The 24,718-nt window shown below is 44.0% G+C and overlaps 1 protein-coding gene across 6 annotated transcripts in view; it reads left to right on the top strand.

Annotated features, from left to right (window-relative positions):
• SEMA5B (semaphorin 5B) overlaps window positions 1-24,718 on the top strand; it is a 279,310-nt gene that overhangs the window by 71,426 nt on the left and 183,166 nt on the right. For all 6 annotated transcript variants that reach the window (XM_068949052.1, XM_068949056.1, XM_068949055.1 and 3 more), the window contains one exon: window positions 13,401-13,461. The gene's annotated coding sequence lies outside the window, so the exon portion shown is untranslated. The remainder of the gene's footprint in view (window positions 1-13,400; window positions 13,462-24,718) is intronic.

Below are 24,718 nucleotides of genomic sequence, written 5' to 3'. Positions count from 1 at the left end.
AAATGATGTGACTCAGTGCATGAAAATGGCAAGTTTACAACACAGTTGTTGATTTGATGATTACTGCATTTCAGTAACGGAATTCACATAAGGATTTGAGCTGCTCAGAAATTAATATAATTTTTCCAGAACCCTATAAGTGATCAGGAAGTGTATGTAAAGCTGTGATCTCATGCAATTTGGAAAGTTCACAGAATAATCTGATTGGCAGAGCTTGCTGGAGATCTAACTGTACACTCAAAGAGAAAAAAAATCTCAAAGGCTTGGGTGTCTGCCAGCAGCAATGGAAATGGAGAAGACAGTAGATTTTGTTCTATAAATTATCTGAGATAAAGATGGGTAGTGTCCCAAAGAGAAATAAAACAGTGTTGCTGTTTGCAAGCGAAGTACATCAGTCCAACTACTAGCGTTGGTTGTTATATGCTGTTACAGAGGTGTATGTTGGAGTTGGAAAATTATTTTTTTCTTGTACAAGCATTGCTTTCATAGAAATCTTTCTTCAAGCTTTCAGATTCTCACTGGAAGAATTGAAAATTATCACCTTCCAGCCACTAGAACGTCTCAGATGGAAACCTGGTTTCTGGTCACGTTTTTTCCCCCATGCAAACATCCCAAAGTTTGCAGAAGTTAGCTGTCTTTATTGGTGTGGATGCGTTTCCTCTATAGCAGAAACGAATTCACTTTTACAGGCTGTCCTATTTCCTCCCTCCTCCTGCTCCATCCCCTCCTGGATGTACGAGCCCTCTGAGCTGCTGGTGCCTCCTTATTCAAGTTGTGAGTTTCTGAGTTTCAGTTTCTAAGTTTTTATGTTGACTGTAAGTTTCTGAGCTACTCTAAGGGCTCATCATCCTCGCTGCTCTCTGAACTTCTCTCCTCTTTGCAGTTAACCTGAAAATTAAAAATAAAGTGTTTGAGATTGTTCAGCGAAGGCAGTGGTAGAAGTTGCACTAGCAAAAAATGTCAAAGAAGGAGAAGCCGTAAAAGCTGAGGAAAGTAAATGCAAGTTGTCAACAGCGAGTGCAAGCCACATTTTTCCAAAATGTCTCATCTTTCTAGCTGGCGACGGAAAACGACAATTTCAAATTTAATCCTCCTCTCATATTAATTGCTGAAGTTGTTGAATAATAAGCCCTAAAATCTCTAGCAGTAGGAGTTGTGCCAGGACCCTAGTAAAGGTAGTGGTCCCTGGATGTCCTGTGGGAATATTTTTTTGAACTAGATAGCACATTATGAGTGTTCATCAAATAATACGTAGCATTTACTGAACTAAGCCACATAACCGGGGAAGTTCTGGTGTCAGCAAGAGGTCAGAGAAAATGATCTGTTGGTTCCTTCTTGTCTTAACTTCCCTGAAAAACACGAATAGATGCCCCCAGAGCATGTATGGCCTGTGCTGCTAAGATGTAAGCATGGAGGTTTTAGCATTTGTTGGGATATTTTATACAGCTAAGGCAGGCTGGTGACACGTATTATTAGAAAGCAGAGTTGGCTGGAAATTTTCTCATGGTTGTAGGTCACTAGTTAGATACAGATAGATCCGTCTCTCTGAACAGCCAGCAACTTTGTGGCGTGGACTTTTGGCTGTGAAGTGAAAGATCAAAATTAGAGGCTCTGACTGAATTAGGCAGTGTTTAGGAGATTTAAACGTCCTCGGCAGGACGGGAAGATGGGCTGTTGGGCTGTTCCTTGGGTTCAGATGTCAGGTTGAGATGAAAGGTCTCATTTTTATCCCCATGTAAAATCGGAGAAGCTTTATGAGATGAGAAAACTGTTTCCTGTGTTGCTAAACTAAGAACTTTTTTCCAATATCTTCATTCCTTTAAGTAAGTGTCAGTAGCCTTTTTTTTTTTTTTTTTTGGTTAGATACCACAGCCTAATTCCTATCTCTGCTCTGGCGCTGTAGTTGAGCAGAGCAGTTCATCTCTCAGGGAAAATAAGTCCTTTTTTGCTGTTTCTCTTCATTTTATCTTGGCTGGCAGACTGTCCATCCTTTACACCGTTCCTCATCAGCCCATTTGCAGAGCGGTTGCTAGCTGCGCGGACACGCTGCTTCTCCGAAGCTTCACTCGCTCTTTCTTGGGTTTCTTTGAACTTTATGTTCCTTCATATATTCTTAAGATTTGTAGTTACTACCGGACTGGACTGACCCGAAGTGGTATTGTAACTGCGCCTGACGTTTCTGTTTGGAAAAGCATTTATGAACTTGGCGTTTGTATCTCATTTTGTTAAATTTACTTGTACTGGTTAGAACAATTTTAGGAGATTTATAATTGCTTGTTTTGTAATACAGCCAGAAAGGCTTTAAAAGTAATCTCTCTTTTCTCCAGCTGAAGAAACTCTGTCATGTTTTCATATATTATCTTATTTAGGGTCAAAGTTTGCCTTCTAGCTGCACTTGATAGACATATGTAGCTTGCACAGACAGCATAGCTTTGTTACAATGGATTTTATGCAACTAAAGGAGGTATATTTTCAGCAAAAATGACTACTAGCCGATTGCAATTAAAATTGTAACTGAATTGGTACTGGAGATCAGTAGCTACTAGCTTGGGATATTTGCTGGGTAGTCAGAAACTGAGAAAATAGTAGATCCTGTGAAGAGAGATACGGAGGAAAGATGGCTTTGTGTTTCAGCCTCTGCATTGGGCCTGAGAAAACTCGTTTCACTTCATTTACTGGCTGCCCCGCAGGATGCCTCTGTAGTTCCAAGGATGATTACAAACTTTTTACCATATGTTTATACTGTGTCTGATGTCCTGGAGCCCTTATTTTAGTTGGGGTTCATGAAATTCTGGCCTACAGAGTAATATTTACTCATTAGCCTCTCCGAGAAGGTAAACAAACGTTCTTTGGAAAGACTCAACCAAGTCACGTTTACCCCGCGTAGGGATTCTGCGTCGCGGGCGCTGATGGATGGAAAGCAAGGCCTTGGACATGATGATGATTATATCAGACGAGCCACTCAGACCAGGCATGGGATCATTTAAGCTGTTTAGAAAAATGCTGGGAGGGCAGGAGAGGAGATGGGGACCGGGAAGGCTGCGAGCTATTTCCCTGAGATTGTAGTCCCGTAGCTCAAGGAAGAGGAAGGAACTGACAGATAGAGAGAGCCCTCCTCAAAGAGGACATTTTAACATCATTATTGGGTCCAGCCAAGTGCAGGCAGGCTTTTATTTTTTTGGTACTGAGGAAAAAAATGCCTTTTTTTTTTTTTTTTAAGATAAATCATCCACAGGCTAACTTATGAGAAAAATAGATGGAAGAAGGCCAAGGAGGCATGCCGGAGAAGGAAGCTTTTGGAGCAGAAGGGATTCAGAGCAGCCTGCAGCAGGCCTGCCTCCGGGAGGGAGGTTCACATCCCTAACTCCTGCCTGGTTTACCGTGCGGGACTCGGGGCTTGGACCACTGCCGGGACATTTGTCTCGGACTTGGCGTCGGGGCTGGGGAGTTAGTGATGGAACGACACACGGCTGTTGTGCTGAAACACGGTATTTTCAAATTGCGAGTAGTTTTGGTCTCTGATCATGTCGTTCCTCCTGCTCCAGTGATGAGAGGATGTGTCAAGTAGTTAAAGCACAAATCCGGGAGCTGGAAGATTTGGCTGCTGTTTCTGAGGCTGCTACATCCTATTTATGATTTTGGAGAAAGCAAAGAAGCACAGACTTTAGATGCAGGCTTTTCCAAATAGCTCAGCGCTTTCTCACCTCTGCTGTCATTGGACTCAAGGGGAATGTTGCCCTTTACTTGGTTGGGATCTTGTATTTCCGACTGTATGTGAAGTAGGTAGGTTTCTGTAATCGTTTGGATACAAAAAATATGTCTGCTGCAGCGCCGCAACTGGTGCAACTTCTGCAGATGCTGCGTAGTGGATGGAGAAAGTGTGTTTTAACTAAAAATTTAGGATCAAATTCAGGCCCTAGCTGCACCAGTTCAAATTTGGAGTAATGTTGTTAGTGTCTTTAGCCTGAGTTCATTGTTACGCTAGTATGACTGCTTCGCAGTCACTTAATACAGCTGCATGTGATTGCAGTACGGGCAGGGGAGCAGCGAATCGAAGCTGATTAATTTGGTCCTAGGGTATATTTCCCATAGTAAGTAAATAGGATTGCAAGGGCTTAACTTTGCAATATTCTTTTTCCACTGTAACATTACAAGAAGGTATTAGTAAACCATTTACTGTTTGTGCCCGGTTCGTGCTGTCTGAAACTAGGAAAAATTTCCACTTTGGAAAAGTTGAAGCTTCTATTTGGAGCAAAGCAAAGCATTTTTCCAATTCCTTATGGAAAATAAATGTTTGTCTTTTATGGAAAAAAAACCAAAACATTTCAATCTGTTTTTGTAGAAGAATGGAGCACAACATGGGGTTTGCCAGAATAACAAATGTGGTCCCATCATGGTGATTCATTTCCCTTTGGGCTCTCTGGCAAAGAGATGTGGGTCCAATAGACTGGTTCCAGTATTGGTCCTGCGGGCAGCTCCCAGCCCAGGAGTCTTCAGAAAAGGAGGAGGCATGAAGGAGGCTACAGGAGTTGACCTGGTGGTGCCATGTGCAGAGAACAAGCTGCAGAGAGGTGTTCGATAAGCCCCAGCGTTGCCAGATACGCTGTTCATTTGCATTTGATATACTGAGCATAGGTTTGGTCATCTGACAAGCGAGGGAGCAACCTTACGGCTCTTACCTTCTGCTGGAAGAAGATACACAGCTGGAGGGACTGAGTGTCCCTCTGCATATGGGAAAGGGAATAGCTGCATGCTCCTTGTGCTCAGGGCTGGTCCCTCCTGTACCACGGGGAGCCCGGAAGCAGAGGAGCCTTGTCTTAGTTTAGAGCCGCCTGACTGCGTATCGGGGATCCTAGAAGCCCTGGGAAATAACTCTTAAACCTCCCTTGGGCGTCCAGTGCCTTGCTTTGTGGCGTGGCTCCTGCAAGCCTGGGGTTGTTGGCCTGGAGCCGCCAGCGCTGTAAGAGCACCGGCACCCGCAGAGGAGCCGGCGGGGAGCGCGTGGGCTGCTCCTGGGGACCGCTAGGCAGGCTTGGCTCCCTCAGACTTCTCCCTCCTTTTTACAGACCTGGCAAAACCAAAAGACCAAATGTGTCAATATTAGCAAATTAGTCTTTTACTGACTGAAGCGAGTTTTGCCGCACATTTTCGGGGCAGATCTACTCACAGTATCCTGGGTCTGGTTTAAAAACAATGCGAAGGCTTGACCTTTGCTCAGTGAGTTGTACTTCTCTGAGCTTTATCGGCCAGCATGGTACGCGGCAGCCGTACTCCATGGAGGAGGAACATGCATTTCCTTTGGCTAAAGTTGTTTGCAGTTATCGCCTGTCTCCGCTTGCCCTCTTTTCATCTTCAGGAGCAGATTTTCAACACTAATGAGAATCACGACAGTAGACTAAAAGGATCCTCTGTCCCTTAAACTTCTCTTGGAACAGCCAAAGACAAAAACGAGTAATGAACTAAAAAAGCTCCCTCTCTGCCTTTTACACAGCCAGTCACCTAAATTAACCAGCGCGTCACAGAAAACCGAGCTGCCTGCTGTGGCCACCCAGGGAGCTGCGTCCGGCTCCGTGACTTGCAATGCTTTGCCCTGGGACCGCAGCGTGTGCCGGGTGGAAGACCATGCACCGTTCTCAGGTGCCTGCCACGCTTAGCCATGTAATCAAACTGATGAGCGACAGCTACAACAGAAAACAATTTCCAAGCAGCTGTAGGCCTATGTTGGCCTTTTAGGATCAAAGTTTGATCTCCAGTATTAATCCAATGAAAGAAAATGTTTCTTTAGATTCACGCCTGTTGAAAGCAGAATGCAGCCCTAAAAGGTAGCTGCAGACGGTATCTCTGGCCCCATCTCTGTGGCCGTCCATGTATATTTGTGTGCTCTGGGCGGCAGCCTTAATTTAGTAGTTGTGGCTGTTTGCAAAATACACATGAAGGAAAATAGTTCCTTAGGCCGTGATATTCTTGGTAGAAATATCATAAGCAATGGGGGGTAGTGTTTGGGGGGGACAGGACCATAAGCCGAGCTTTGTAGCTTCCCCCCACAGCTGTACCACTGGCTCGCTGTAAAATCCTGTGCAAATCACTCACCTTCTCTGGAGGTTGCGTTTTGCTTTTGCAGAGCAGAAACAATGATCCCTTTCAACTGTGCCTCCATCGCAGGGACTGAGCTGGGCTAACAGGCATTAATGCAGTCTTCGGGGAGCGGCAGCACTGAAGTCACTCTAGGGAGTGTTTTGTGCTAGGAGAAGAATGGATCCATAAACTATTTAACCAATCAACAATCTCTGGGTATGTATATACCCCCACTTCTGCATTAAATACTTGTAGTGATTTAGGGGTTTGTTATGTCTTTCCGTCTTTTATCTCTTGTTCTCATCAAGGGGAGCTGCATTTCAGACCACAATAAAGCTTTTTAACCATACTTCTACTGGATGCAGTCATTAGGAAAACTTAAGCATGCTTTTTTTTAATAGTGACCCCATTCTCACTTTCTGAACTATCTTGTTTTTTTTTTAAAGGGAAGCAATAATGAATTTCCATATGGGCTATACCTTGTAAAAAGATTATCTCCATTTATTCTTGTTATAAACTTTTCAGAAGGGAAGGCACTGTCCCAATACACAGAAGCAATTTTTCTTTTCAATGGATCCTGTGACTCAAATCTAAACCTTTGCTCTCGGAGGAACACTTTTCAAATGTTTACTTACTGCTTGATTCCTGATAGGCAGTCTGGAAAAAAATCAGATGAGGTGTTGCTCCTGAAAGTTATACTGCTTTATATTTTTTGAAAGGCAGAGATCGAACTGATTTGTTTAGCAGCTTGCCTTGTCTCAACGAGGGGAAAGAGTTCCTTTGTATCGCAGGCTTTTATCAACAGTCCAGTAAAAGTGTTTATATTTATGCATAAAAAAACATACAGCATTTATATAAAGCTGTTCATCTTGATGGCTCCAAAGTAGTTGACAAATATGTCAGATAATTTGTCAGCTACTTTGCTCAATCGTTATCTCTTGCTCCAGCACAAAAATGGTGGCATTTCTGTGCTGTGTGAAATTATTCCTGCTGCTAATAAGTTATTAAAGTAGCCACCATAACTGTAACGCATGGATTACAAAAATTCTAAACTAAGATTTTTATATTTCTTTTTCCTGATCATCCAAGGGGGGTTAATTAAATGCGAAGCAACCCTCCTGTTCTGCCGGGATCAGGGAGGAACTGGCGCAAAAGGCATGCTGAGCAGGAGAGGATCAGCACTGCATGGTTATGGTGGGTAATTGAAGGGGGAAAAAAAAAACAGGACTAATACAACACTGATGACAAAACCAGGGTCATAGAAAGATCCCCTTTTAACAGTCACTTGGTGACAAATTCCTGTTCAGCAGCACAGCTGGGACAGATTAGGCTTTGCATGGACGAAAACCGCATGAGCTGATGGGGACACCAGCTCCTCTCTGATACCTCCTCGTCCGTCCCGGGCTGAGAGAGGAGCACCTGTACCGAGAGTGGGTTGTCCTCCCGAGGCTGCGGGTGTCCTCGCGGCAGTTTGCCCTCTACCTCTCTGGTGTCACTGTGATCTTCCCTGGCCCATCTTTCCATAAAAGCTGGATATATGAGCAGCATTTGCCACTTCTGGAAGGGTTTTGTATTCCCTTATGGCACAGACACACTGACGTCTGTAAGGCTGGGTCACGGCATCCTCTTGGCTGCTGAACCTTCCCCTCGCGCAAGTCGTTGGCTACCTCTTGAGGAAACACGCGCAAGGTGACTAAGGGTTTCGTGATGGGATCCATAGCATGAGTGTGTTGATGGAGTCAAGTGTTATTTATTGGCTCCAGCGTATTTCACTGCGCCCTTGGCGTGTTTGCGCTTCCTGTATGAAACTTGGCTGGAAGAGTCAGAGCTGCAAGACATCATCCCAAATTCCAGCTGGGATGCATAACTTGGCTGCATGACACTCTCCCCTCTTTGCCCCCCTTAGCTGCTTCCCATGCTAAATAGTTTCTCAGGACTCGGAGGGGAAGGGGGAGATAATCTGCAGGCCAATGATTCTGATAAGTTGAAAAATTGTATAAATAAATTAGCTGTGATTAATCATAAGAAATTGTCACTTTTCCCGCTTGCCTGGAGGTTCTGAGTGGCTGAAATGACAGTCCTTGTCTTGCTGCTGGGGGGCTGGGACGCCAAGAATGAATGCTGGGAGCGGGGATTTATCTGACAGATATTTTCAGATTTAAAAAAAAAGGTGTAATTTCTTTTCTTTTGCTGCAGCCTGCTCCCAATTTTCAGTTTACATTAATAACTATGGGAACAGCAGTTCTTATTGCCATATACTTTAGCTATTAACACCGTGTCTGATTTGACAGTACATCTCTCTTGTTTTTTTTTTTTTTTTATTCCCTTGTGTTCATAAAATATGTATCAACCTTCCTTTTTAATCTCTTTTGGCATGTCCAGCTAGTTAATTTGTGTCTTTCATTCTTTAGAATTTGATTTTTCTGACATCCAGTACTTATCAGAAAAAACAAAGTAGCTCATTATTAAAACTTACCTTTATTTTGGGGAGGGAACTTGTTTGAATTCATATTAAATGGAATTATTTCTCCAAGAGCCCCTAAAAGGTTTCTCCCCAAAATATCTGCTTCATTGATAGTTTAACTGCTGCAATAATCAGTTTTGTGAATAAGAGGTCCTTCCCCTAGCTCAGTAAATCCATACTGACTGAGTAAAGCATGTCTGTGATTTATGTGCAGATAAACAGCTTTGGATCCTATCCAATCACTTCATCAGTTTTAATTCGGCTGCCTAATCAGTAGCAAACAGGAGGGTTGTTTTTTGTTGTTTTTTGCTTTGTTTTGTTTTTAATAGTTTTTTTTTTTTAATGCAGGCCTTGGCATGTTCCCCAGAATGGCACAGATAACTCCCCATTTCTCATCCTGTTAGTGTCAAAGTCAGCTCTAACTTTCTGAAAGAGTTTATAAGAAGGGGATGAGATGCCAAGACCTGCCTTTAGGCTTTCGCTGGTAGCTAAGGAACCATACAGATATGCAGTCTGAAAAACAAGTCTGCTCTTATCTCATGTTTTACAAAGGACATCCCTCAGATTCCTGAGAGCTGTGGAAAGGCTTGTATAGAAGCAAACTTTATTTCCCACATGTGTTTAGCGGTTGGTGACTTCAAAATTATTGCTGCAGCAGTCATGTTGCTGTGTTCTTCATAGGCTCAGTGACTCAGCGGCGTCCGGGAGGAGCAGGTGGCTGTGGGCACCCAGAGCCGAGGCCAGGGGCTCCTTCTCTCTGGGCTTCCCCGCCGCGCTGGGTAGGAAGGCTGGACACCGGCACCCAGCGGGGCCAGCAGCACCCGGCCCTGCGGCCTCTGCTGGCTGGGTCCGGCCAGGGAGGGGGATACGGCTCGGGGGCTCACTGCTCTTCTCCCCTCCCTTCCTGCCCTGGACGTTGGAGGGTGAACGTCTGGTGCATGAAGTGGTGGGGTGGGAAATGGGGCAAGTGAAGCAAGTGCAGCTCTGCGAGAGAGCTGCTGCCCCTTCAGCTCCGAGCAGCTGAGTAGAGGCAGGACCGATGTAGCCCCTTCTCACCTTTGCGTCTGCAGCCCTATAGGTTGCTGCTACGTATCAGCTATGCGCGCAGTGCTGTAAAGCCTGGGGAGATCCAGATTCCCCCAGACTGAGGCGCTGCTAACTTAAGGCTCAGATCCACAGATCCTGACCTCATTTTTATCTGCCATAACCTGAGCAAAGGCCTATTAATGTTAAAGCATTGAACCATTTACATTATTATCTGTTAGTGCCATGTGGCCAGAGGTGAAGTGTTCTCTGATTTGTAAGCAGCCTCTGCAGGATTACAAAGAATAACCCCGTTTTGGTCATCTGATCTAGGGCAAGCAACGCCAGCTGTAATAGTAAAGCTTACCTAAAGAACTTAGCATGGTTTGAAGAGTAAACCGTGGCTCTGTGTCTCCAAACCTTGCCAGCTATCCTGGCTGCCCTTCATTTCAGTGCGTAGCTGTGCCTGGCACTTCCCTCATATTGGGAGATTTCAAGAAATCTTTGTAGCTGTTCATCTGTATCTTTTTTTCCCCTCCGCTTCATTGCAGCCCTTGCTGTATAAGTAAGTGGCAAATTTGGGAAAGCTCTGCTCGGCTGGGAAGCCATCACTGGCCCATTTAGGAGATGGGTTAATTTGAAAGGAGAAGACATTGACATTGTTACTGTATCTTGGGAGTTTATATCTTAACCCAAATATGACACAAAACACCCTTTTTTCCCATTTCAGGTTAAACACCCACAGCTCCATGTTTTACTGTTACCAAGACTGTAAGGAAATCCCAAGAAGAACTGCTAAATTCAAACCTTTTGGCTCAGCTATAATTCCTTGCACACACCCATGGCTGTAGGGGCTTTAAGTAGAGCTTTGAATCATCATGAAATTTAGAGAATAAGGCTGGGCTGGAGGGAAGGGCAGCAGACTGGGTTTGAGGCGCTTTGGGATCAGTTCGCAGTGCAGATGTGCATGTCCCGAGGCACCTTGGGCGAGGTGTGTAATCCATCCGCTGTGCTGGTTTATTTTTTCATTTTGCAAAAGGGCAATAACACCTCCCCACCGTAGACTGGGGATGAAGTGAGGATAAAACCCATTATTAAAGAAAAGGTATGCAGATGCTGTGGTGCTTCTGGTGTGGTTCCACCTTCCCTACGGCAGTCCCCGAGCTCTGGGTCTGTGATGCTCGAAAACGTTTGATCTTTGAATTTTAGAAGTCCCTGCTTCGATCCAAGGTGCGTTGGCTAAGACAGCGTCTCTCCCACTGGCGTGGATTTGGAGGGTCATATCGAGAGGGAAATTTGATCCTTATATTGTGCTATTGTGCCACTTTTTTTTATTCCTGACAGCTCTATGGAGGGTCGAGCAGGCTTGGGATTTTCCTGGCTTCGACTGAACACAGTGTATAGGTCTGGTTATTTTAACCTGAACACAAAGCTTGAACACCCCATTCCGGTTAAAAATAGTGTGAAATGAGCATCCAGAGTCCTGAAAAATTAAGACGGTCCCATCTGTCTGTCTGCTTCTTTAGTGGAGAGATAGGAATGGTTTCATGCTGTAACCTGAGAGGGAATTCAAACATCTGACAAGTAATTTCAGGAGAATATTCAGTTTCTTGGTTTCTTGCAGATCAAAGGGTGGGTTTAGCGAATCCTGTATTCTCTGGCCAGAAGGGAGCTGTTATGTTTAGAGAATTTGGCAGTTTGAACACCGAAAATGTTGATCAAGCCCAAGAGTTTCTGCTGACCAATGGCTTGGTTTTTAGAAGGGGATGCTAAACCTGATTTGGAGGTTTGAGCTAATAGATGTATTTTATGTTCTTACTAGCTGGTATGTAGGGCTCTGAGCTGCCACCTGGGGTATCACCAAAAAAGCGTTACCACCGATGTCATTTTAAAGAGCATAGCCAACTGGTAGTAAAGACATAGTCCTTTGGTGAGGTGCTCTGTCACCTTCAGAGTCCCCTTTGATTTTCTGCAACTGGCATTCAGCCCTGGCAGCCAAGGAAATTTTCACATCTTCATCCCTCTCCTGTGATTTCTTCCACAGGGGAAGACCAATAGGAAAAGGAAGGAAATGTAAGGGTGTGTATGTGTGTTACACTCTTTAAATGTTGCAAGAAGGGAGTGTGGGAGCATTTTCTGGATTATGGAAATGTGATGAATGAGGCTTCTTGTAGAAAACAGTTGCTTCAGTCCTCTCAGCAAGCGGGATGACTGGTTCCTCTGTTATTGCCGTTTGCCTTTTTTCAGAGGTTGTTACAAGTATTACGACTTTTTTTCCTATTGCAAGATCCACACTATTTAGAAGCCTGCGCTCAGAGAAGAATTACCAGGGCTGTGACAGGTCTGCCTGTGGCTGGAGTCTGATACCCTGTCCTTGAGAAGTGCTCTTTAACCCATGAGAGCCTCAGGCATGATAGAGGGTTTTGGCAGATCAGATTTGAGCCTCCCTGGAAAAAGCATTTTGTCTTTTTCGTGCCTCTGCTCCCTGTCTGTAATGTAGAGCTAATAGCATGTGCTACTTCTCAGGAGTGCAGTGAGGATAAACCCATCTGGTTTGTGAATGCGCAGACATTACTCTGATGGAAGCCATGTAAATAACTAGATAAATGATTTTGATGAGATCGTCTGTCGAGCGTAATAGGTAGCAGGGTCAGACTCTCTTTCACAGTGAATCATTTCTTACTGGTTGACTGGGAATTGTGCTCACCAGCCTTTGCGCCGAAGCATCCTCCGATTTTTGCTGTCTCTGTCTTTTCCCTGCCTACACATTTAGCTCTTTGATCTCTAGCCTGCGAGTTGCAGGGGACAGAAATGACCATGTCCAATGTCTGTACAGTGCTTAGCACAGAGAGTCCAGGCAGGTGGTAGGTCTCTCAGTGCCGCCGTAATATAATGTTAAAGAATAATTTATTAGAAAATAACCTAGAATTTATCATAATTTATTATAAATTTTGACTGCTTACTTTCCTCAAGTTGTGATGGAAGGTGGGGGTTTGGGGTAAGACAGATGGGTTAAAACAACCTTTGAAGTATGGGTTTCATGAGCAGGTTTGTTCATTTGGTGCTTTGCTTTGTCATCAGTGTTTCAAAGAGTGGGGGATACGGGCTCATAGCTAGCGTGCCCGCTGTCTGCCCTGCCAGGCTTGCTATGACCAGGGGCAAGTCATGAAGGCTGTGCTGACACCTCTTCATCTGACTGCAGCTCCTGGATTGACTTGAAGAGTTTAAATAGGTCTTTGCTAACCTATATCTCTTTGGCTACTCTTGCAAGTAGTACAGTAGACAGAACAGAGGGTGCAGTGAACTCCCACAGTGGTGACTGATGGGACAAGGAGATAGGTGGCAGAGACAGTCATCTTTCCAAGTAGGCTGCTACAGTGGGGAAAAAGATGTGTGTTGACAGCCTAAATTTCTCATTGGTGCTGATCTTCTCCTTGGAAATTGGGGCAAGAGCAATTCCTTGTCTCTCCTGAGAGGGTGAAGCATTCAGGATTGTGAAAAGTTCGGACAGGGCTGCACGATATCTAAGACAGATTGACTGTGTTAAAATATTTATTGTTTCTACAAACATTTGCTACTAATGAATCTATAGGCTGGGATTTTTGCAGAAAGCAAATATGAAGAAAAATGGTTGCAGTTAAAGCAAGTTTTGAAGCAAACTTCACATGAGCATTAAGGAAAATTTTTATACTGCTCTGTGGTTAAATTTAAATGATATGTTCTTTAAATTTTGTTTCCCAAATAATCTCAAAATTTGACAATGAATTCTCTTCCTTGTGAGATGAGAAGATGTAGTTAGAAGTATCCACTGAAGATTCTTTTTCTGGTGTTTCCACAGGTTACTGAGGATTTTTCCTGGAGCAGGACTTTGAATATGACACTTCAGTAATGCAGAGGCTGTAAGTATCTATTACTACATTTGCAACCCTTTTTTAACAGCTATGCCTACACTCTTTCCAGAGCTTTGCTAGAACTCATCTTTGCTAGATTCTACCTGGCAAAGAGCTTACAAGGAAGTGACTGGAAGATGAGACGGTTCTCAAAAGGGTAGTGCCATTTTAGACACTGCTTTATCAGCTTCATGTTGCCTTGTTTAAGTACTCCTATAATGGCTTGTTTAATCGGCAGGAGGAAAGCCCAAGACATCTGTCAGTATTGCTGGAAATGCCACAAGCAGACAAAAATAAAAATACCTCATTAGTACAGATGAGCAGTGCATAAAATGCAATGATACATTACCAAAAGCTGGCATGCAGTTGGTTCCCAGGCCCAGAACAAAGGCCAAGAACCGTATGTTGCTTTGTGATACCACTAATTAAAAAGGCCTACTTGAAGCTGAATGAATGAAAGCGAGTGAGGGCTTGCTGCCCCGATCATGTATTTGTTGGCCTTTGGTTGCTTGGTGTCAGAGTTGGAGGTCTGAGGAGTCTCATCACACCTCAAATAGGCAAGGTTTTGCACAATTCCTGGCTGTAGATCCTTGAAAAAAATATAATTTCCTTTTTTTCCTCAGCTGTTCCCATCTTTTTTGTAGGTGAATTAGTGAGCTGTTAATTTTCGTAGCTCTTTTCTGAATTCTGCATTGTTTCTCCTAATCAGTTCTCTCAGATCTGTTCAATCTCCATTTAATTCAGTCAGCTACTCAACATCCAAACCATTTGTAATAAGGAGAGCGCTAATTTTTCCTTTTATTTCAATTGTAGTTGATGGCTTTCGGCAGGTGTTATCATATAACTCAATCACCAGCCATTGGAATTTGTAATTTAATCAATAAAGGAGGCCATTTTTCTCAAGGAGATCAAAAGAGAAAGAGCTCAAGGAAAATGCACAGCAAAAGGAGTGTAAGAACAAAAAAGGGTGATAGACACTGTAGCTCTGCACATAATAGCTGCACACCCTGATGGCTATATCTACCTGGCAAGTAGCAAGCAAAAGAAATACCACTCTTGTAGAAGAAAGGAATGTAATGACTGCACCCATGCGCTCATCTTGGAATCTAGAGGGGAAATCATACTTAAGTTGCTATGACGAGTACTTTGTATCAACTTCGCTGATGTGGGTGGTTTTAGCAACCCCTGTGCGTGAACAGTAGTGTTCACACGCATAATTTGATGTCAAGAGGAACACCAGGAGATGAAAGTCTGTGCCCTGGCTGATCCTCCAGCCTTTCTCTTCACGTCCTTCCATGGTGTTGCAGTTGCTTTAGATAAGGGAAGAGGAGGGGGAGGCATGGTGTCAAGCCGCTCCTTCAGGTGTCCTCCCTGAACGGCTCAAGGCCTTGAAGCACAGTTATCTCCCTGGCCTCAGTAGAGGGTGGCCATGGCCTGTGCACAGCTCCACTCTGTCCCCTGCTTCCATGTTTGCTTCTGCTGCTTCTGCTACCCCAAAGGAGGGGTGGTATGGCCCTGGCATGGCAGGACCTGGTGTGGGCTGTTGGCAGTAACAAGGAGACTGGGAAGGGGCAGGAGTGGGTGCACTAGGGGCTGGCTGTTCATTACCGGCTATGAAAGCTCACTGGTTTCATGCTGTGGCCCATTTAGGAAGTGCAGTGTCTGGAGGAGCATCTCTGCCAGTTCTGCTGCAGAACTGAATTTTGCCCCAGGGATGGAGATTTGTTTTGTGCTCAGGCTCTAGAAGGCAACATGCCTTTTTTCATACTGTCAAGAAGCTTTGAGCAAGCCTGAGGAGAAAGGGTAAACGCCCCTCTAGGGAAGCACTTGTGCTGGGTCACAGCTGGGAAACCTTCCTTGGCTCCTTGACTTCAGGGGAAGATTGCCTCAAATATCAGGCCTCTGAAGAGTCACCCACAGTTTTGGTGATAAAAAGCTGATAAGTATTATGGTCTCGATTTGGCAAGGACCAGAGAACTTAAGATGAAAGGTATCAAATGTATTCATCCAGAAAATGTTAACACTTAAAATTACAATGAATTAGTTGGTCTTTAAAGGACATCAAGATGCTCATTTGCTTATGTCCCTCCCAAAGCCCCATTGCCAGCACTGTAACCATGTTTTCTGCAAGTGAAATGTCAAGCCAGCCATAGAAACATGCATCTTGGGAGATTTGTAGAACTTTTTTTTTTTTTAATTGAAGTAGGCACATGAGTAAAGAAAGGCTTAAGCATACAACATTTTGGGGAAATTTTAAAATATGGTGTATGATATTTGTCTTGAAGATTTTAGTTCTTCCCTTTGAGTGCTACTGAAGATTGAGTATATATGTATTTAGAGAGTCTTTAGGTGTTTATTTTTAACCTGTTTTGCCAAACTTTTCTTGTGGTAAGAACAGAATTCTGTAAGACAATAAGACAGTCAACTGAAGAACTTTATAGTCAATAACCTAAAGAACAAACAAAGAAAAAATTCCAAACCGTCTACAGCAGAAGCTATCACTTCATTGCAGGAAGAGACTTGTGTGATGGTTTATTAAGTGCTCAACATCATGGATGGAAGAATGTCTGGACAAGTGATGCAGTGAAATGACTTTGTTCTCAATTCTCAGCAATTCTGCCTTGCTGCAGCCCTGTTGAATTCAAGTCCTACTCCTGTTTTGCACAGCTGTACCAGAAAGGAAAGTTTTGGCTGAGAAATATGTAAAAAGTGTGCCAATTAGACAGCTACAAAATCTATGAAACTGCAACTGGCCAACTTCTGACAAATTGTTCCCTGTGCCCCTGGAAAATATCGTAGAAGCCTTTTCTTGGCTAGTGTGAACAATGCTGTAAGCGATATTGGTACATTGTTTTCATAAATCTGTGCCTAAGTCTATTCCCAAAGCTTTCAACAAAGCTAAAGGATTACCAAACATGCACCATATGATTGCTTAGGATTCCTGGTTCCTTCTGGTGCACACCAAAGGAACGTCATCAAAGTCAGTGCAGTTCTGCCTGCTCTGCTTGGCCAAATATGAGAGCAGAATTTCTCCCACTGAGCAGCTTAATATGCTGAATTTGAAGACTGACTTTTTGGAGCGACCAGCCTTTGACTGGTCAAGGCAATCAGTGCTTTGCCTAGCCAGGCGGCCTAGGGAACCCAACCGTAAGAAATGGAAAGCTTCCGATGAGGGCTGAGGTTGAAAGCATTTCTCAGAATTGATTTAGCACTCAGAAGCTCAGCGCTTTGCCGAATTGGAGCATCTTCAGAAATAAGTAATGACGCATGCAAAGACTGCCTCTCCGTGCTTCCCAGAACAATGACTTTCTCTTTTCACCTTAAAAAGAAGAAAATAGGTCTTGGAGGAAAATAGGTGCTTTAGTCCTACTAGTGAATCATATCTTGCACAAATCCCTTCTGCAGAGCAGAATAATTTGGGGGAGCGGAGGGCAGGAATCATACGTCTGCATATTATTTCCAAAAATGCTTACATACATGTTTTGTAATCATTGTTCCTAATATCCATTGCTTTTAAACTGCTAAAACATTTTGAAATACTTGGATTGGTTTCGCTGCCCTGCTCCCAGTATCAAATCACCCATTTTAGTGATTCCACTCAGATGAAGGATTTGGAAGAAAAGAACATTGCAGCTACTTTTAGATCATGTTGTAAAGGCCATGGAGTTTTGCTTCCACTCTCTTTGAATTCAACAGGCTGCAGACGGACTGGGTGTCATTTAGCTATTAAAGATTTTTGTTCTCCTGATCATTGTGAAGTAGCATCATTAACACAGGCAAATTACCATGCTTCACTGTGCTGTGTCCATGGTACATTAGAGGCTCTTTCCCATTGGTAAAGCTGGGCCTATTCTTCTGTAAAATGAGGGGCCCATTGGCAGGTCTTTGGCAAGTTAGACAGAGGGACTATTTAATGAGAACGAGAGTGGTCTAATAAGGGGGAAGAAATTGAATGTGACAAGTGCAGGGAGAGATAGCAGAACACTGATGCATAAATCACTGCGTAATTGGGCCAAAATATTTATTGGTTTTCATGGGGTCAGGGAAGAAGTGGGCTGCAATTTTGGGGCAAATGAGTTAATGTGAGGTTTCCAAAGTGCATTTTAGAAAAGTCAAGTGTTGCATTCCATTTCTCCACTGCTTAGCAAGCGCTGTGCTTTTAAACTAATAGAAACTAGTTTGCATTACTTAATTTTCTTCTTTGAAATGGCGTATTGGCTTTTGGTGCGGGAGTTGGCCTTATGCTCAAATACGTCTGGCTTTTACAAATAGGTTTTTAGTTTAATAAGATGAAACCAATTAACCGGAAAAGTCACTGCCAATGGATTTTACAAGTACATAAAAATATATTGCTTTTTCTTCATATATTTCATCACCCTTTTAAAGGTTCTCTTTTCTTTCCTTTGCCACCAATGGCAAAGCACTGGGATGGATTAGTCCCCTTCTGCGTTTTTCTAAAGCCATTGGTCTCTGGCCCTGTTCAGGTGCGTGCACGTGGGAGGTTGTATGCAGCTATTTATTTCTGTCTTACTTTGCCCCTGGTGTTGTTCAGTGTGGCCTGAGGAAAAACAGAGCGCACCAGCTATGAAAAGGTGTTCTCAAACAGTTACCTGAACTGGCACCGAGCCCGCGGGCTAATGAGCAAGCGCTCAAAACCAGGCGTTAGTGCAGTCACTCAACTCTCTGGAGCAGCAGATACGCTGAGGAAGGTGGTGGGGCCTGACCCTGCATCCCCGCGAGAGGAAACGTCCCCGGGAAAGTCGTGCGAGTCCCCCGTTGCACTGGCTTCACCTCGCAGGCGATGAGGGGGCCGGGGACCGCCGCCTGGCAGCATTACCGAGCTCTGCGGGACGGAGGCATCGTCTCTGCCTGTCCTTGAACAGTACCGCTCGTTTAATCATCTTTAACGATATTTTCCCTCCGTCCCGAGTGATTATGTTGGAGGGCATCTTCCCACGAAGCCCCGCCGCCGTCCCCTGCCCCTTGTGTCGGTCAGCTGCAGGAGGGCTGGGTGACATGGGGGACACAGGCGCAGGCTGGGGAGTGACAGCGCTTCTCTTTCCATTGCCTCAGCCCTCCCCACCCCTCGTAGCCTTGCCGTCTGCCCAAATCACAGCGGGTATTAACCCCTGAGAGCCCCAGGGGTGTAACCCCAGGCAGGCAGCGCCTCAGCGTGACGTGGTTTTCCAGCTCCAGCCAGCTCTGTGTAAATCGAACCATAAAGAGCCTGCTTTGATCCCTAAAAACTTTGCTCGGTTGCTTTAGTTACAAGCTGATGTGGGCAATGATGTATAAAACATGGAGCTTTTGGGTAAAAAAGGGTGTCTGTATTCGAGTAGCGTGGCATATGACACAAAAAGTTAGCTATTGCAAACAGACATCTCTGTTCACACGGGCTTTGCCCAGCCCTTCGTGAAGATAGTCGCATCATCTGAAAGAGTAACAAATGCTGATTTTTCTTAATATGAAAGGCTTTAATTCCTGTCTTCCGCAAGCGGTGGGAGTACCCCTCGGGCAGTGGCCTTTTTGCATCCTTGCTTCCATTTAGCGATGGTTCTCACATTTTAAAAATAAGCGTAGGCATTTTAGCAGCAGCCTGACATTGTTATTAATGCTCTGTGTCTTATGAATATCTATTTTTACTGTATAACTGCTGATAGAGTTGGAGGAAATCGTCAAAGTGGATGGTTTGAAAGGAGATACCTTCTTTGACGGAGTGTGAAAGTCAGCACAAGCAAAACAGTTGCCTCAGGTCCTCCTGAACTTGTGACAATCTCTGCAGCAGCCTCACCAAGCTGGGAATGATACTGCCCTTCCTGCAAGCCAGGACAGCCCAACAGCTCCTGCCAGGAGCCGCTGTGTGAGCAGCTTGTGTTGATCTTTTGGCCTTTGTTTAATTTTTAGGCTATCCATCATATTAAAGTGACCTTGTTCCTTCATTTAACCTCACTTCAGGAAAAAAAAAAAAAAAGTTACCAACACCAAATAACTGCTTGTGGCATCCAGTTCTGTCCTGCATTTGTTTTAAAGCTTCCCAGGGACCCCAGGCTACTTTGCGCAAACTGTTAACTCGAGGCTAATAATTTTGTCTGGGTTTTGTCACAGAAATTCAATTAAGGAGGATTATGAACACAGTTGCAGGCCTGTTTCATTTACAGTTGCAAATGAAACCTGGGCCACACACTGTTCGTTTATGTATAGGCAAGGAGATGCTGTGTGGTTCTGAGTGGCTGAAATCAGAATTACCTGCGTGCTCCTTTGTGCCGCCTGGCTTACCGCAGAACGGAGGGGAGGCACAACTGCAAAGTGAAGAAAGGGCTGATGGAGAGGCGGGAAGGAAATCGCCAAGGGAAAAGCTACCCCTACTGCTTTTGCCCAGGAGGCACACTTCCCATGTACACATAATAAACTCCGCAGGGAATTTCTTCCTCTTTAGAAAACATATCCCAAAGGGTAAGAGCGAGTCATCCTTTGCTTATTTATTTCTGGTTAGCAAAGAGCAATATTCTGTTTTCGTGGCCTTGGTTTGGTTCCAAGTCGCAGAGCCGCTGGGGGCAAGGCATACGGTTTCACTTTTTTAAGTTCTTATTTCTGGGCCACGCAAGCCAACTTTTTTATTCCTTTTTTCTCTTTTCAAGTTTTTTCCGCAAGCAGCTGAATTCCCCAGGTATGAAGAGGCGGGGGGAAGGGAGGACGAGACGTTTACTAGATTGGGGTGAAATGATGGCTGCTGCAGAGAATGGCTCCTGGTGGAAGCAGCATGTTTGGAGATGATGAAAGAAGAAGGGGTTTTGTTTATTTTGTGGAATGCACTTTTTAGTTACAAAGGGCAAAACAAAGGCAAAACTTCTCTCGATGTCCTCTGAAGAAATATCTGTGTCTGTAAGGGAGCAATATGTCTGAGCTTTCCTTTGCCACAGTAAACTCAGGAATTACTTTGCAACCCCCCTGGAGATACGAGAAGGGCACAGTGCTTGGTCATCTCTTCTTCCTTATATGGTTTTATCCCACAGCTTTGGGCTCTGCCCTTGGACCCTTTGGCAGGGAAATCCTGATTTCCCTGGGGCGTTACCTGCCTGAAGACATGTAGAATGTGGCCTCCTATTACTAATAAAGCTTAGCTCCCATTTTATTCATAGGGCTTTATCACCATTTCTCAGATAGGGAAGAGAGAGGTGCCTGAGAGTGGAAGTGCAGCCATAACTGAACTAAGAATAGGAATAGTCCTGGTCCCGGTCTTGGTTTCATGCCCTAAGTATAGCACACCGTATCCCATGCTCGTGAGTGCTGGAGGGCCTGCACCATACTCCGTCTTTGGCTAAAGCTCTCCTCAAGTGCACTCCCTTCAACAACTCTTCTTCCTCCTGCTTCTTGCTCGCTTCCTGATCCTGCAATTCTGGGAAGGGTTTTACTGACCTTACTCTGATTCAGCTATGCGCCCAAGAGGCTTACTGGGTTCTTCACCAGGTAAGAGGAAGTAAGCTCTTTTGTTTGTAGCTTTAGATCAGATACTATTTCCAAAAACCTCTATGTAGAGCCTTTACCCTGCTGAAATTAGAAACAGGCAGCTTATTACTCTTCAGCAAAATTCGCTAAAGGTGATGCAGTCAAGTGTTAATAAAATCTACCTTTGCGCCACATGCACGGCAATTCATCCTGTGGTGAGGAGCTTTTGCAGCTATTTATATTACTCAGTTGTTGTGTGGTGGAGTTGTATGGTATCAGACCAAACTTGTTGTGAGAGCTAGTGGGAGAACTGGCTTCATCAGAGCCAAATTCATCAAGGCAAAACCTATTGAAATGAAAGGCCTTATATGAAGGGTGATCTGAGACTCTCATACCTTTTGGGCACCTGTTCTGAAGAAGTTAGAACAATTTAATTCAGTGCCTTCAGCAGTGTCTAGTTGAACATGACTTTGGAGCAGATATTATGATTATATGGATAAAAGTCAGAATAACCCTGCAAAAGTCAATGGGAACACATCGGTTCAAAAACGCTAGGAGAAAAGAATCAGGATCCAGGAGTTTTTATAACTGTTATATAATTTTATTATAGTTGATTTGGACCGTCAGTAACCACCTAGTTGTCTTCCGTAGTCCTGGAAGGAGCTCAGCACCACGAGAGGGTGTCTCATCAGCGCGGCGTTCCCATAGTCCAGAAGAACTGACCTTTGGGAGTGCAGAGCTCTTCCCGCTGACGTGATATGAGCTGAGCTGCCTAGCCTAGCCTTGCTTTCAGGTGCATAAAGTAGAGTGAGATGAATCCCCGCCTATGCTTTAATCACATATTTTATATTTGGTAAAGCAAATAAAAATAGCAATTTTTTTAGTATCTTTCAATCTGAAAGTCTTTCCCTCCTGCGGATGCTAACAGGTTCCGCAGACGGTGCACGCACGCAGTAGCCATGTCGGCAGTTTCCCTGGAACTTGCTGTATATTTTTAATTCTTTTCTTGCTTTCTTTCTTATTTTGGAAGAAGCTTTGTTTACACAGCAGAAGAAATGTGTCGTTGAATCATAAAGCTAGATGAAGTATCGTAAGCATGTGTTGGATTGAGGTCCTTTTCAGCCAAATAATGACTCTATCTGCTTATGATGGAAGAACTGAAAGAGATGTGGGAAAGTAAGACTGAAACACTCTCGGGATCCCAAGTTTCAGTAACGAGGAGGAGGCTTGACCGTTGATGTGGGAATTAATAACCCTCCAAAGCCACCTCATTCGAGCAGCTGCAGTAGGAACTGGCAGTGCAGAATGCACAGGCTCATTCTCTTCCAGAGTAGCTAAAATTAAACATTTGTTGCAGCTTTATGTACCTACACTTTCAGCAGGGGCCATTTTCCTTCCCTTTGGGCAAGCTCAGAAGGGGAAGAACGTTTAACAGCCTTGAACCACCCAGTCTGTGTGCCATATGTATATGCCATTGAGCCATGCCTGGGTTGTCAGTGAGTCTAAACCCTCCCTGAAGGGTGGAAGCTGAGCTTGTTGCTAGCAGTTGGTGTCATTATAGGCACTGGAGCAAAAATGCAAATGTTGATCAGAAGGGGAAAGCTTGAAGTTGTAAGCAAACAGAAAAGAGCCATCATGCATTTTCACAGATGATAAAAGGCTGACAGTGGCAGTCTGCTTATCAAATAACTAGATTTATTGAAATAGTCTGTGCTCTCATTAAATAGTTTGCTTTTTATGTTTTCATTTTATTTCATCTTACTGAAGGTGTCCGAGTTTTTTTAAACCTACTATTACTGCCATTGCAAACCGGCTAATTTAGATTATTTCTCCTGTTAATGCTTAAAACAAGCTTGGAATGCAGTATTCTCTTCTCACTGATTGAGTGGGACCTCAGCACAAAGCCAGTTCCTGTCATGAAATTTGAGCTTCCTGGAAAATAAATTATAAAATCAATGTAATAATTATAAGTTTATTCCTTGCAAGATGATAGTGCTCGTGGAAGTATGACTGCACATTTCCTTTAGCGTAAGCCTAGTGCCTTCAGCTATGCACAGAAAACGGGGTAGGAGCGATCTTTTTTAATCACTAGAGAGAAGAAATAAAACACAGAACAAAAATGTTGCTAGCATGATATGACATCCCTTTGCTGAAGGGGGACCGTTCCTTTCATGGCTCAGCGAGGCACCGTATTTTGTGGTTTTGTTCCCAGGGGAACAAGCCACTGTTTTCCTCCTTTTCTGGAAAAGTTTGAAGGACAAGAAGTGAAATATTAGTAATTGAAAATGCAAGTCTCAGTAATGCTATTTGCATAGGAATTTTGCTTGATCCATGGACAATATTCACTGTTAGTTGGAGAAAAGATCAGCAGAGGAACGGTGGGAGCCTGCTGGGTCTAAAAGGCTACCTGGTAATAAACATGTTTCTTAAATGAATCCTAATGTGGTTCCCAAGGCTGCAGTTCTCTATTTATAGCTTGCCCTTTTTCCTGGAGGACGTGAAAATAAATCCCCCCATCCCTGGGTGTGGGAGCAGTAACCATGCATCCTTATGGAGGGATGTTTTTTTTACCAAAGGACACAGAGACAAATTCTTCCTCCTGCAGAATTTGTTGTGTGAAGTTTAACAGTCACAGTGACCTTCACTGAGAAGGTCCTTCCCTGAAGATGCTTTAACAGTGACCTACATGGAGTTCCCCCAACCACTGCAGCACGGGATGAGGCTGAGTTGACGCTGCTGGGATTTTAGCCTGTAGTTTCAGGAAATGTGGGGGGGGGGGGCGTTGTTTTTTTTTGAGGGGGAGGTTGTTTGTTCAACTTGATGCTTATACTGCAGAGCCATCTTTCCACGCTGTTTCAAATGCTAGTGGTACTGAAACATTACTCATAAAGTGCACACACGGTTACGATTCCTGACTTTAACTCTTAGCATATTTATAGGCCTCATTTCCATTTTTTGTAGTCTCATTAATGGAACAGCAATAATAAATTGAAATGTTAATGGGCGATCATTTCACCAACAGCAGAAGGTATTAACGAACTCGATAAGATATTTGAAAGGAAAATAACTTTTTAGTAGTGTAATTTTTTTAAGCATAGCCCCTGATTGTCTCCTTCCAAACATGTATAATTGGGGCAGGTTGAAGCTCTAAGTGTTGTTTCATACGGAGATTTTTTAATCAGCTTCCTGGATGACTTGCATGTGAGATGGACCCTCTGCAGAAATTCCAGTGGGGGCAGCAAATCTCCAAGCTGAGTCATGAGCAACCTTAGCGGTAGTCATGGCGGTAACGATAAAGCCCCAGAAAGTACCTTTTGTTCATGCAAGTTAATGACCTTCTTTGATACAGTGTGGAAAAGTGGTCCTCCTTGTACAAAGTGTGGCATTCACATCTCGTTGTGAAGTACTTGGGGATAGTGTTCAAATACGATCTCATATAGCAGTTAAATTCCACAGCTGACAGGGGGATTGTACCTTATAGTCACTGATTTGTGACTGAAAAGTCCCTTAACCTCACTGCATCTCAGTTTTCTCACTAGTAAAGTGGAGGGCTTTTACTTAATGAAATGCAGGAGGAATTTCAGGCTTAGTGAGTTAATATCTATGGAAAGTTTAGTATCTTCTGAGGGAGAAGTGGTATGTTGTGAGCCAATCCTCAGCTAGCAGTAAGCAGTATCAGACACTGTCCAGGACCTTTCCCGATTCTAGGCTTCGTTTTAGGCCTCTATATTGAGTTGGTTACAGCTGCAAGGACATTTCTACATGCGTGTTTAGAAGTTGAAGGCAGTTACGTTTGCTTTCTGGCCCGTGGTACAGAGCA

The sequence above is a fragment of the Struthio camelus genome, chromosome 6, assembly GCF_040807025.1.
Source record: "Struthio camelus isolate bStrCam1 chromosome 6, bStrCam1.hap1, whole genome shotgun sequence".
Taxonomy (NCBI): Eukaryota; Metazoa; Chordata; class Aves; order Struthioniformes; family Struthionidae; genus Struthio; species Struthio camelus.
The sequence above is the reverse complement of the archived record's forward strand: the minus strand, read 5'-3'. Positions and strand labels throughout refer to the sequence as shown.